The following is a 12228-nucleotide window of genomic DNA, read 5'->3' as shown; positions in this document are numbered from 1 at the left end:
TAACTTCTGTACGTATCGTAGTCATCAAGTAACTTATAACTACTGTATGTACCTTAGTCATCAAATATCGTTAGAAAGACTTTATATGCCGTTGTCAACTAGTAACGCTAGATATGCTTTATATGCCGTTGTCAACTAGTAACGTTATAACTTCTGTACGTATCGTAGTCATCAAGTAACTTATAACTACTGTATGTACCTTAGTCATTAAGTAACGTTGTAGCTACTGTATGTACCTTAGTCATCAAATATCGTTAGAAATACTGTATATGCGGTTGTCAACTAGTAACGTTATAAATACTGCATATGCGGTTGTCAACTAGTAACGTTATAAATACTGCATATGCCATTGTCAACTAGTAACGTTATAAATAGTGTATATATACCTTATTCATGAAGTAACGTTATAAATTCTGTATATATCTTAGTCAACAAGTAACGTTATATGTACAATATATACCCTAGTCATCAAATAATTGTATAAATACTGTATGTACCCTAGTGATCAAGTAACGTTATAAATACTGTATATACCCTAACCATGAGATATAGTTATAAATACTCTATATACCTTAGTTTACTAGTAAAGTTATTAATCCTCTGTGTACTCTAGTCATCAAGTAACGTTATAACTAGTGTATGTACCGTAATGATCAAGTAACGTTATAACTAGTGTATGTACTGTAATGATCAAGTAACGTTACAACTACTGTATGTACCTTAGTCATCAAGTAACGTTACAACTAGTGTATGTACCGTAATGATCAAGTAACGTTACAACTACTGTATGTTCTATAGTCATCATGTAACAAATATGCCAATTTTACGAGGCTTATAAAACTATTCCACTCATTTCAAAGAGCGCTTGAAAGACATACTCAAAAGTGTATACATATATCTCTCATAAACTGGGGAAAAACTATCCCGTATTAACATAAGCCGTATAAAGTGAATAGAAGAATCTTACAAAATCACGCTAATATCAACAACATGAAACTGGTTTCGTTTTTTAAATCAAATAAACCTTTATTTAGTAGTGCATTCTTAAGTTATTCTCTTTAAGTGTTACCTTGGAAAAAGGTAAAATGGTCACCTAAGCTCAAAAACAACACAAAATGTATGAAAACACAGAACATGATCAGTAGAATACATGTACTAAGTATTACTTCTCTTGTCTCCATTTCCAGCTGAAAGACCGCACTGCGTCACCCAGCACGAGTAAAAATCAATAGTAACAGCCGGCCAGACCGATGTTAAGATTTGTTGTTTGTGGATGACTTACCATCAATTCTGAAAATAAATACGATCTGATTTTTTTAAGTCATAAACACCTTTTTCATTTACCGTGAGGCCAGCTGTATCGATAACAGTTAAATACACTTTTTTGTGGCAACTACACTATAAAGTTCAAATATGTTTTATCAATTTTTTAACGCCGCAGTTTAACGATTGTCGAGTTGTTCTACTACCATTAGTAACAAGTTTTTTGTACTACACCATATTATTACTAGCAGAAGGATTTCAATAATTACTTACAAATACAATCACTAAATAAAGCTTTAACTGTTTTGTTAACAATCATCTAAAGTTGTGCTACAACAATGGAACATAAAGGAACTTACTATTATGTTTGTATTGTTATTTGTAATACTCATAGCTTATTCCCTGATACATTTTAACTTCGTTTTAAAAGATCGATACAATTATTGTGCTACCGTCTAACTGAAAATGTATAGATTTGTCTGAACGTTTTTAAAAATTTTCAGCAGTGCTACTAAGGCTAATAATTAGAATTATTTGCTTGTAATTTTGTAATCATGTATCCCTCTCATTTCTATTTATACCATTCTTATTTAATATTTGACAAATGTTACGTTTGGATACCGGCATGTCTAGTTTTTCCTATATTGTCCCAAATATTTTAATGTTATATTATGGAGAAAAATAAACATTGTAGGGATACACTGATTTGAAGAAAGTCGTGAAAAGGATCTAAATACATTTGGACTGTGATATATATATATGTGTGTGTGTGTGTGATAGAGCTCTTTTATTTTTTGCAGTATGATTAACCACACAATTATTTCTAATTCTTGTAAGAAAAATGAAGTTCGAATCTTATATACATAGCATGAATAAAATGTACCTTCATTGGAAAAGCTAATTTCGTAGACACACGGGCCAGGTGCGGTCTAGTGGCTCACCTCCTATTGCTGCAAAATGCAGACTGCACTCTGCGCCCATGTGTACGCTCGCTATTCAAGTGACGGTCAAATCGCATTATTTACTCAGAAAAGAGTAACCCAAGAGTCGATGGGACGGTTATGCGCTGATAGCCTTTGCGTAACTCTGTTCTATAATCCTAAACAATAATAACGACCTGTGTTACATAATAATTTCTCTGAGCTTAATTCTAAAATTAGCAGAGTGTCCGTGAAAAGTTGGCAATCAAGGCGATTGTTTTTATCTTTTCTTTAAATATCAGGTTTCATTTTAGACGAAGCAGATTATGCAGTGTTAATTTTGAAACCGTTACTAGTTTCATCTCGCCACCTTACATCAAATTTTATATATAGAAACACTTGGCTCCTTCTTTTTCAGTTTGCTCAAAATGTTTAAGGTTACGGTTTATCTTGGAAAATGATTTGTCCTTAACTCGAGAACCCTACAAGGAGGGAAGTATATCCTATTGAAACATTGTTTATATTTTTGTTCTAGCTAATAAGTAAACGATGTCAACAAATAATGTCAACAATTTTCTGTTTATAGCACTTAAATAAAGTTTAGTCACATTATTTTAGTTGCTTGTCAATTTCGGTTTCATTCATAAGTAGGAAACTGACTATTTACTTTTATACTATACAAATTCACATTCAACTGCGGTAATTGACGCCATTGCAACTCATAACAAGTTAATCGTGTAACAGTATCAAGTTAATGTGAAATTTGATTAAATTTCTTAACGTGAAGAATACCAATAATTTGGTCTAATTGATATACATTATAAACATGTCGGAAATAGTACTTTAAGTAAACATAGTAACCTCACAGAAATTAGCTTAAGTACAGTACATAAGATGTGTACATGTTCACTATCTGTTTATTCAGATTAAAAAAACAAGCAACATGGAAAACGCTAATAAAAATTTTTCATCAATTATTTGTACCTCAACGTTATTCTCATATTATCTTTGGTTATATCAACTATAGTATAAGTACGCAAATTAGACACTAAAAGGAACAACGCTCAAATGCAAATATTAACTTTTAATAAAGGCGCGTTTAAACTAACCAGTTGTTTGTCTTAAGAAATACAATGTACGTAAGTATGATTTGCTAATTGTGAAAATATATAGAAATATCATGACGTATGTGCATTGTTTCCTGCCACAACCAGAGACACAAACATTACATATTTGACATTGAAGACATGTTTTTATGAGATTCTGCTGTACATATATTCTTGATTTCAGGTATAGCTTTTTTCTACCACGACATTTCCGAAAATACTTGTATTGTAATAATAAATCCTTTAGCAATGAAGTATTAACAACCTTGTAAAGGTATAAAAAAGATCCGATTGATAGCGAACCCAGGTAGCTATTTTTTTATTTCAAATTATCTTAGTCAGCTGTTATTTTTGCTGTAATAAAAACACCATCTGGAAAAAAAAAAACAGAGTTTTGTCTGTGTTCATGTGCGTTAATAATCTTACTTTCGTTTACCAATTTGTTAATTAAATAAAAACTTATTTTGTGATGTTAAAAACTCCATTTTCAATAAATGATTTATTCTAAACATTTCTAAAAATGAGGCTGCTCCTAGTCTCAAAAATACAATAAAATACCAAATAACTTACTGTACTTTTGGAATATTCAGCGTGATTGAACTGTTGTAATTACATTTGGTGATTTTGATTACTAATTAAAGCCATTGTTTGTACTTTGTTTAAAATAATGTTTGAGTTTAACTTTATACAAGTTCGTAATGAGTATTAATAGTGTTCACTGTATTTATATAATGCATCTAAGTAGTGAATTGCAACGTTCTGTGTTTACGACACTGTAACAACGGGCAATATTCTCAGCTGGGCTAACTATATGGATAAACAAAATTATGTCCTCCGAAAGCGACTGATATTTCAACAGTAATAGAACTCAAGCATATGGCGTTGTTTTAACATCGTTTCACAATAAAGTTAAAAAAATTTAAATAATGAGCTACATTTGTAATACTGGACACTGATCCAACCTAAAGTAAAGAGGGCAAATTTACAAAGTACTCAATGCATTTAAAAAGGAAAATTGATTGATAAAAGAAGAATGTCAAAATAAGGCCATCAGTTCTCCTTCTGGTATTACGTGTTGAGTTCCAAGGTTCATAAGGATGGTTTTTCCGGTTAGACAGATTGTGTCCGATATCAGTGCAAAAAATGACGAACTTGCTGGCTTTCTGGTTAAAGTTTTCAAAACATTAACTAGTAAAATTATCCTAAAAGACAGCTTGAGATTTTTTTAAGAAATAGAACATCTGTGTTTTGACATATTATTATAAAGTTATGTACAGAGATTTTATTTCCTAAGCATGTTTTTCAGACTTATGATACTAAGGAACCCCATTTTCAATTCTACAATAATCTGTATTATCAAGTAGACGTGTAGATGAGAGATTAACTCGCTAACTTGTTCCTTTGCTACTTTGAAAAACACTGGCCTTATGTCTTGCGTTTAAACCAATACTTGTTCTTTAGACAGTGTGTGGATGATACTTGAATTATTTCTAAAGATGTTGAACATGCAGATAGTTTATTGACTATCTCAGCAATAAATATACTAATATTAAGTTCACGGTTGAAACATAACAATATTATTAATTTTCATTTCTTGACATATTTATTTATATGAAAAAATGCAAATATAAACGTGAGCTATTTCATTAAAAAAATTACAGGTTTATACTTCAATTTTGATAATTTTACACCAGTTTCTTTTAAGAAAACCTCATGAAAGTACTAATTAGTTGATTGTACAAACTAATCAATAAGTATGTATTTTGCATAACGAACATGAAAATATCAAAACGTTTTTAACTAAAGATGTCTTTACAATAGGTATTATTAAAATGTCATTTATAACTATTTAAATAGTACAAGAATACCTAAACCACAAAACTGGAATGCCACGAAAGAAAAATATATTTAGAACTGCTAGATATAGTAAAACAAGGCATTTTGATTAGAATATCAACTTGTGTTCTGTCAACGAGCGTACCCAAAAGTTGAATTAAGATGTATTTTTAAAATCGGAATTTAGTTTACAACATTCAGTCAGATTTAGTCAGATTTTTAGTTTATATTGGATTGAGTATTGCGTGGTTTTAAACTGCTATACAAGAATATGCAAATTCAAAATCAATGTCATTTGCCAGCATTAAGTGTAATTCGCTAAACCAATGTAATATACATATAATTTTGTCTTTATTTATGACTAAAAGAATCTTGGTTATGTTTTAAAGGATGTTTTAGTCATAAACATCAATGTTCATATTGTGTTTACCACAGCATGTTTTGATCTTTAACACTGGTTTTGAGCTATGTTTCTTCTGAATCTTAATGTCTTCACTGTATTTGGCGTGTTGTTTTAATTGATTTAAACTATACATTCTTGCTGCTGTGTATATGTTATATAAGTGTATTTACGATTTTCGAATTGAAGAACAATTTCAAAATTACGCTGGAATTACTGACTGCGTTTTAGTAAGTCTCATATGTTCTGCTGTCCTTGTCGTATTTAAAGCTTAGATTATTTAATCAATCAGCCAATGTATGTGATTTCTTAGTTTGCAGTTGTTGTAGCTTCTTGCTAAATTAAAAATACTATGGCAGCAATCGCAAGAAATTTCATTAGAATATCAAATATACGTCATTCTCCGCCTCTTATTTAAATATTAATCGAATATTAGCGTAAACCCTATTTAATAAGCTAGTATACATTCTCTAAAGGTAAAATATCTTTATTATTAGAACTCAATCAATACGTTTGCTTAGGATTATTACAACAATTAGTGCGTTTGTGTAGAAATGTTTTACTAAAAATCTGCACGTGAAATCTTCATCGTACTTTGGTTTTAATTATTAATGCAAATTTTTAGAGGATTACAGAACCATTAAAATCAAATTATATGTATGTTCGCATCTCACGAAAAAAAACATTTATCTAAATATTCCCACAAATTACATGTATGTTTTTAGATCAGAAAAATACATTTCTCTAGATATTCCTTAATATTACATGTATGTTTCTAGATTAGACAAGGACATTTCTTTAGATAATTCGACAAATTAAATGTATGTTTGTAGAACAGAAAAATACATTTTCAAGATAATCTCTCATATTAAATGAAAATTTCTAGATCAGAAAAAGACATTTCTCTAGATATTCTAACAAATAACATGTATGTTTCTAGAATAGAGAAGGACATTTCTCTAGATAATCCAACAAATTACACACATGTTTTTACATCAGAAAAACACATTTCTCTAGATTTTCTTTCATATTACATGGCTGTTTGTAGAAAAGAAAAAACATATTTTTCTAGATATTCTCTCATATTACATTTATGTTTCTAGATCAGACAAAGACATTTTTCGAGATATTCTTTCATATTACATTTATGTTTGTATATAGGAAAAATATATTACTCTAGATATTCCCACAAATTACATGTATGTTTGTAGATCAAAAAGAGACATTTCTCTAGATATTATTAAATGCTACATGTATGTTAATAAATCAGGAAGAGACATTTCTATAGATAATCTCATGTATTACCCGTATGTTAGTAGATCAGAAAAAGTCATTTCATTAAATATCCCCATAAATTACATGTATGTTAGTAGATAAAAAAAACTCATTTCTCTTGATATTCCCACATATTACTCGTATGTTTGAAGCTCAGATACTCCCCAAAATTACATGTATCTTCCTAGATGAGAAAAAACATTTCTCTGGATATTCCAAAATATTTCATATATATTTCTGGATAAAAAAAGACATTTCTCTTGATATTCTCCCATATTAAATGTATCTTTAATGCTCATAAAAAGTCATTTCTCTAGATATTTTCACAAATGACACTTATGATTATAGATGAGAAAAAAACATTTTATTAGATATTTTCACAAATTACATATATTTGTAGATGAGAAAAAGAAATTTCTCTAGATATTCACACAAAATACATATATTTGTAGATTGTAAAAAGACATTTCTCTATATATTCAAATATATTACATACACGTTTATTGATCAGAAAAAGACATTTCTCTAATTATCCACACAAATTACATATATGTTTGTAGATCATAAAAACAATTGATCTAGATATTCCCACAAAGTACATGTAAGTTTGCAGATCAGAAAAAGACATTTCTCTAAATATTCTTTCATATTGAATGTATGTTTGTAGATCAGAAAAAGACATTCCCCTACATATTCTCTCATATTACATGTATGTTTAGAGATCAGAAAAAAATGACATTTCTCCAGATATCCACACATATTACATGTATGTTTCTAGATTAGAAAGGATATTTCTCTAAATAATCCAACAACTTACATATATATTTGCATTTCAGATAAAATACATTTCTCAAGATATTCCCACAAATTATATGTATGTTACTAGATCAGAAAAAGACATTTCTCTAGATATTCTCTTATATTACATGTATATTTATAGATCAGAAAAAGACCTTTCTCTAGATATTCTCAGATATCACATGTATGTTCAAAGATTAGAAAAATACAATCCTCTGGATATCTCAAATATTACAGGTATGTTTGAAGCTTAGAAAAATACATTACTCTAGATATTCCCACAAGTTACATGTATGTTTCTACATGAGAAAAATACATTCCTCTGGATATTCACACATATCATATATATGTTTCGAGATCAGAAAAATAATTTTTTCTATATATTGTCAAATATTACATGTATCTTTGTAGATCAAAAAAGACATTTGTCTATCTATTCCAATGTATGGTTGTAAATCCGATAAACGCATTTCTCAATTTATCCCCACAAATTACATATCTGTTTGTAGATCAGAAAAAAAACATTCTTCTAGATAATCCAACAAATTACACGTATATTTGTAGATGAGAAAAATACATTTCTCTGGATATTCCAATAAATTACATGTATGATTGTCTAGATATCCCCACAGGTATGTTTGAAGCTCAGAAAAATACATTTCTCTAGATATTTCCACAAATTACTTGTATGATTCTAGATCAGAAAAAGATATTGCTCTGGATATTCTAAGAAATTATATGTATGATTCTAGATAAGAAAAATATAATTCTCTGAATATTTACACATATTACATATATATGTATCTAGATCAGAAAAAGAAATTTTCCTATATATTGTGAAATAATACATGTATGTTTTAGATCAGAAAAAGATATTTCTCTACATATTCCAATATATTAAATAAGTGTTTCAGGATCGGAAAAAGAAACTTCTGTAGATATTCCCATAAATTACATGCATGTTTGTGGAGAAGAAAAATAGATTTATCTAGATATTTTCTCATGTATGCTTTTAAATGAGAAAATTCACACACATTACATATATATGTTTTTAGATCAGAAAAATACATTTCTCTATATATCCAAATATATTATATTATATATATATATATATATATATGTTTCTATATCAGAAAAACATTTTTTATATATTGTCACGTATTACATGTATGTTTGTAGATCAGAAAAATTAACTTCTCCAGAAATTCTCACAAATGACATGTATAATTGTAGATGAGAAAATACATTTATCTAGATATTCCCACAAATTACATGTATGTATCTAGATAAAAAAATACATTTTTCTAGATATTCCCTCATATTACATGTATGTTTGTAGATGAGAAAAATATATTTATCTAGATATTCTTTCCTATTACATTTATGTTTCTAGATTAGAAAAAGATGTTTCTCGATATATTCCCAAAAATTACATCTATGTTTGTACATCGGAAAACGACATTTCTCTAGACATTCCCACATATTACATGTATTTTCGTAGATTAGAAAAAGACATTTCTCTAGATATACCCAGAAATTACATCTGTGTTTGTACATCAGGAAAGGACATTTCTCTAGATATTTCCACATATTACACATATGTTGGTAGATAACAAAAAATTAATTCCTCTGGATATTCAGAAAAAGCCATTTCTCTAGATATTCCCACAAACTACATGTAGATTTCTAGATTAGAAAATGACATTTCTCTACATAAACCAATAAATTACATGTATGTTTTATTTAGATCGGAAAAAGACATTTCTTTAGTTATTCCAACAAATTACATGTAAGTTTGTAGATCAGAAAGAGACATTTCCCAGGATATTTCAACATATTACACTTATGTTAGTAGATAAGAAATATATTCTCTAGACATTCTTACATAATAATTTTATTTTCGTAGATTAGAAAAAGACATTTCTCTAGATATTCTTACAAGTTACATGTATGATTATATATCAGAAAGAATTATTTTTTAGATATTCCCATATATTGCACATATGATGGTAGATAAGAAAAGAGATATTTCTCTAGATATTCCCACATAATACATGTATATTTGAAGCTCAGAAAAATACATTTCTCTATATATGTTCCCTGATATTACATGTATGTTTCCAGATTGGAAAAGGACGTTTCTCTAGATATTCGCATATATTAAACGTATGTTTGTAATTCAGAAAAGGACATCATTCTATATATTCTCTCATATTACATATATGTTTGTAGATCAGAAAAAGACATTTCTCTAGATATTCCATCATATTACATGTATGTACGTAGACAGAAACAGACATTTGTCTAGATATTACTATATATAACACGTATGTGTCTAGATCAGAAAAAATGTTACATGTAGGTTTCTACGTTAGAAAAGGACATTTCTCTAGAACAAAAAAGACATTTCACAAAATAATCTCTTATATTAAATGTATGTTTGCAGATCAGAAATAAACCTTTATCTAGATATTTCCATAGAGACATTTCTCTCTATATATATTCCAATTAATTATATGTAAATTTCTAGATAAGAAAAATACATTTTCTACATATTCCTGCATATTACACGTATCTTTGTAGATCGAAAAATATAGATCAGAAAAAGAAATTTCTCTAGATATTTCTACATGTTACATGTATGCTGATATATCAGAAAAAAATAATTCTCTGGATATTCCAACAGTTTAGATGTATGTTTGTAGATGAGAAAAATATATTTCTCTAGATATTCCCGTATACTACAAGTATCTTTGCAGGTCGGAAAAATACACTTCTCTAGATATTCCCAAATATTACATGTATGTTCGAAGATTAGAAAATGGCATTTCTCTAGATATTCCCACATTTTTCATGTATGTCTGTAGATAAGAGAAAGACATTTATCTAGATATTCCGACACATTATATGTAAGTTTGTATATCAGAAAAATACATTTCTCTATATATATTCTAATAATTTATATGTATATTTGTAGATAAGAAAAAGACATTTCACTAGATATATTCCAATAAATTAGATGTATGTTTGTAGGTCAGAAAAAAGATATTTCTCTTGATATTCTCACATACAACATGTATGTTTGTAAACCTAAAAAGGACATTTATCTAGATATTTCCACATATTACACGTATAATTGTAGATCAGAAAAACATATTTTTCTAGATATTCCCACATATTACTTCCATATTTGCATCTCACAAAAGGATAGTTGTTTAGATATTCCCTCAATTTACATGTATATTTGTAGATGAGAAAAATACAATTCTCAGGATATTCACCACATCATACATGTATGTTCGTACAAAAGGAAAAGTCATTTATCTAGATATTCCCACATATAAAAAACATGCTTCTACATCAGAAATATACATTTCTCTACATATTCTATCATATTACATGTATGTTTCTAGATCACGAAAAGAGGTTTTCTACATATACCCACATATTACATGTATGTTTGTAGACCAGAAAAAAATAATTCACTGGATATTACAACAATTTAGATATATGTTTGTAGATGACAAAAATACATTTCTCTAGATATACCGACAAATTACATGTATGTTTCTAGATCAGAGAAAGACATTTCTCTGCATATTTCAACATATTACATGTATTTTTCTAGATCAGAGAAAGACATTTCTCTGGATATTTCAACATATTATTTGTATATTTCTAGATCACAAACAGACAATTCTCTACGTATAGCCGCATATTACATGTGTGTTTTAGATCAGAAAAATAACATTTCTCTAAATATTCTCATATTTTAATGTATGTTTGTAAGTTAAAAAAAGACATTTCAACAGATATCTCCAAATATAGCATGTATGTTTCTAGATCAGAAAAAGACATTTCTCTAGATAATCCCACATACTTTATGTATGTTCGTAGTTCAGAAAAAGAAATTTCTCAAGATTTTCCCATATACTTTATGTGTGTTTCTAATTCAGATATTCTCTGGATATTCACGTATATTATAGGTATGTTTTTAGATCAGAAAAAGATATTTCTATAAATATTGCAAAAAATTACATGAATGTTTGCAGATCAGAAAAAGACATTTTTCTTGATATTCTCACATACAACATGCATGTTCATAAACAAAAAATACATTTATCTAGATATTTCCAGATAATACACGTCTATTTGTTGATCAGAAAATGACTTTTCTCTCGATATACCCGTGTATTACAAGCATATTTGCATCTCACAAAAGGATAGTTTCTAGATATTCCACCAATTTACATGTATGGTTGTAGATGAGAGAAAGACATTTCTCTACATATATTCCAATAAATTACATGTATTTTTGTAGGTTGGAAAAAGACATTTCTCTAGATATTCTCACGTATTACATGTATGTCTTTAGATCAGAAAAAAAAAATCTCTAGATATTCCCAGACATTACATGTATGTTTCTAGATCAGAAAATGCATTTCTATAAATATTAAAAAAATTACATTAATGTTTGTAGATCAGAAAAAGACATTTTTCTTGATATTCTCACATACATCATGTATGTTCGTAAACAAGAAAGACATTTATCTACATATTTCCTGATAACAAACGTCTATTTGTAGATCAGAAAAAGACATTTTTCTTGATATGCCCGTGTATTACATGT

General features: G+C 28.5%; 1 protein-coding gene across 4 annotated transcripts in view; it reads left to right on the top strand.

Annotated features, from left to right (window-relative positions):
- Window positions 1-12228, top strand: part of LOC106460640 (octopamine receptor beta-2R-like) — a 100003-nt gene that overhangs the window by 21405 nt on the left and 66370 nt on the right. Inside the window, exon 3 of one of the 4 annotated variants that reach the window (XM_022387410.1) lies at window positions 6525-6535. The exons of the other annotated variants lie outside the window; for them this stretch is intronic. The gene's annotated coding sequence lies outside the window, so the exon portion shown is untranslated. Of the gene's footprint in view, window positions 1-6524; window positions 6536-12228 lie in introns of those variants that run through there. 4 annotated transcript variants of the gene reach the window in all.

This window comes from Limulus polyphemus, unplaced genomic scaffold, assembly GCF_000517525.1.
Source record: "Limulus polyphemus unplaced genomic scaffold, Limulus_polyphemus-2.1.2 Scaffold807, whole genome shotgun sequence".
Classification (NCBI taxonomy): Eukaryota; Metazoa; Arthropoda; class Merostomata; order Xiphosura; family Limulidae; genus Limulus; species Limulus polyphemus.
Note: the sequence above shows the minus strand (reverse complement) of the source record. Positions and strands in the feature narration are given on the sequence as shown.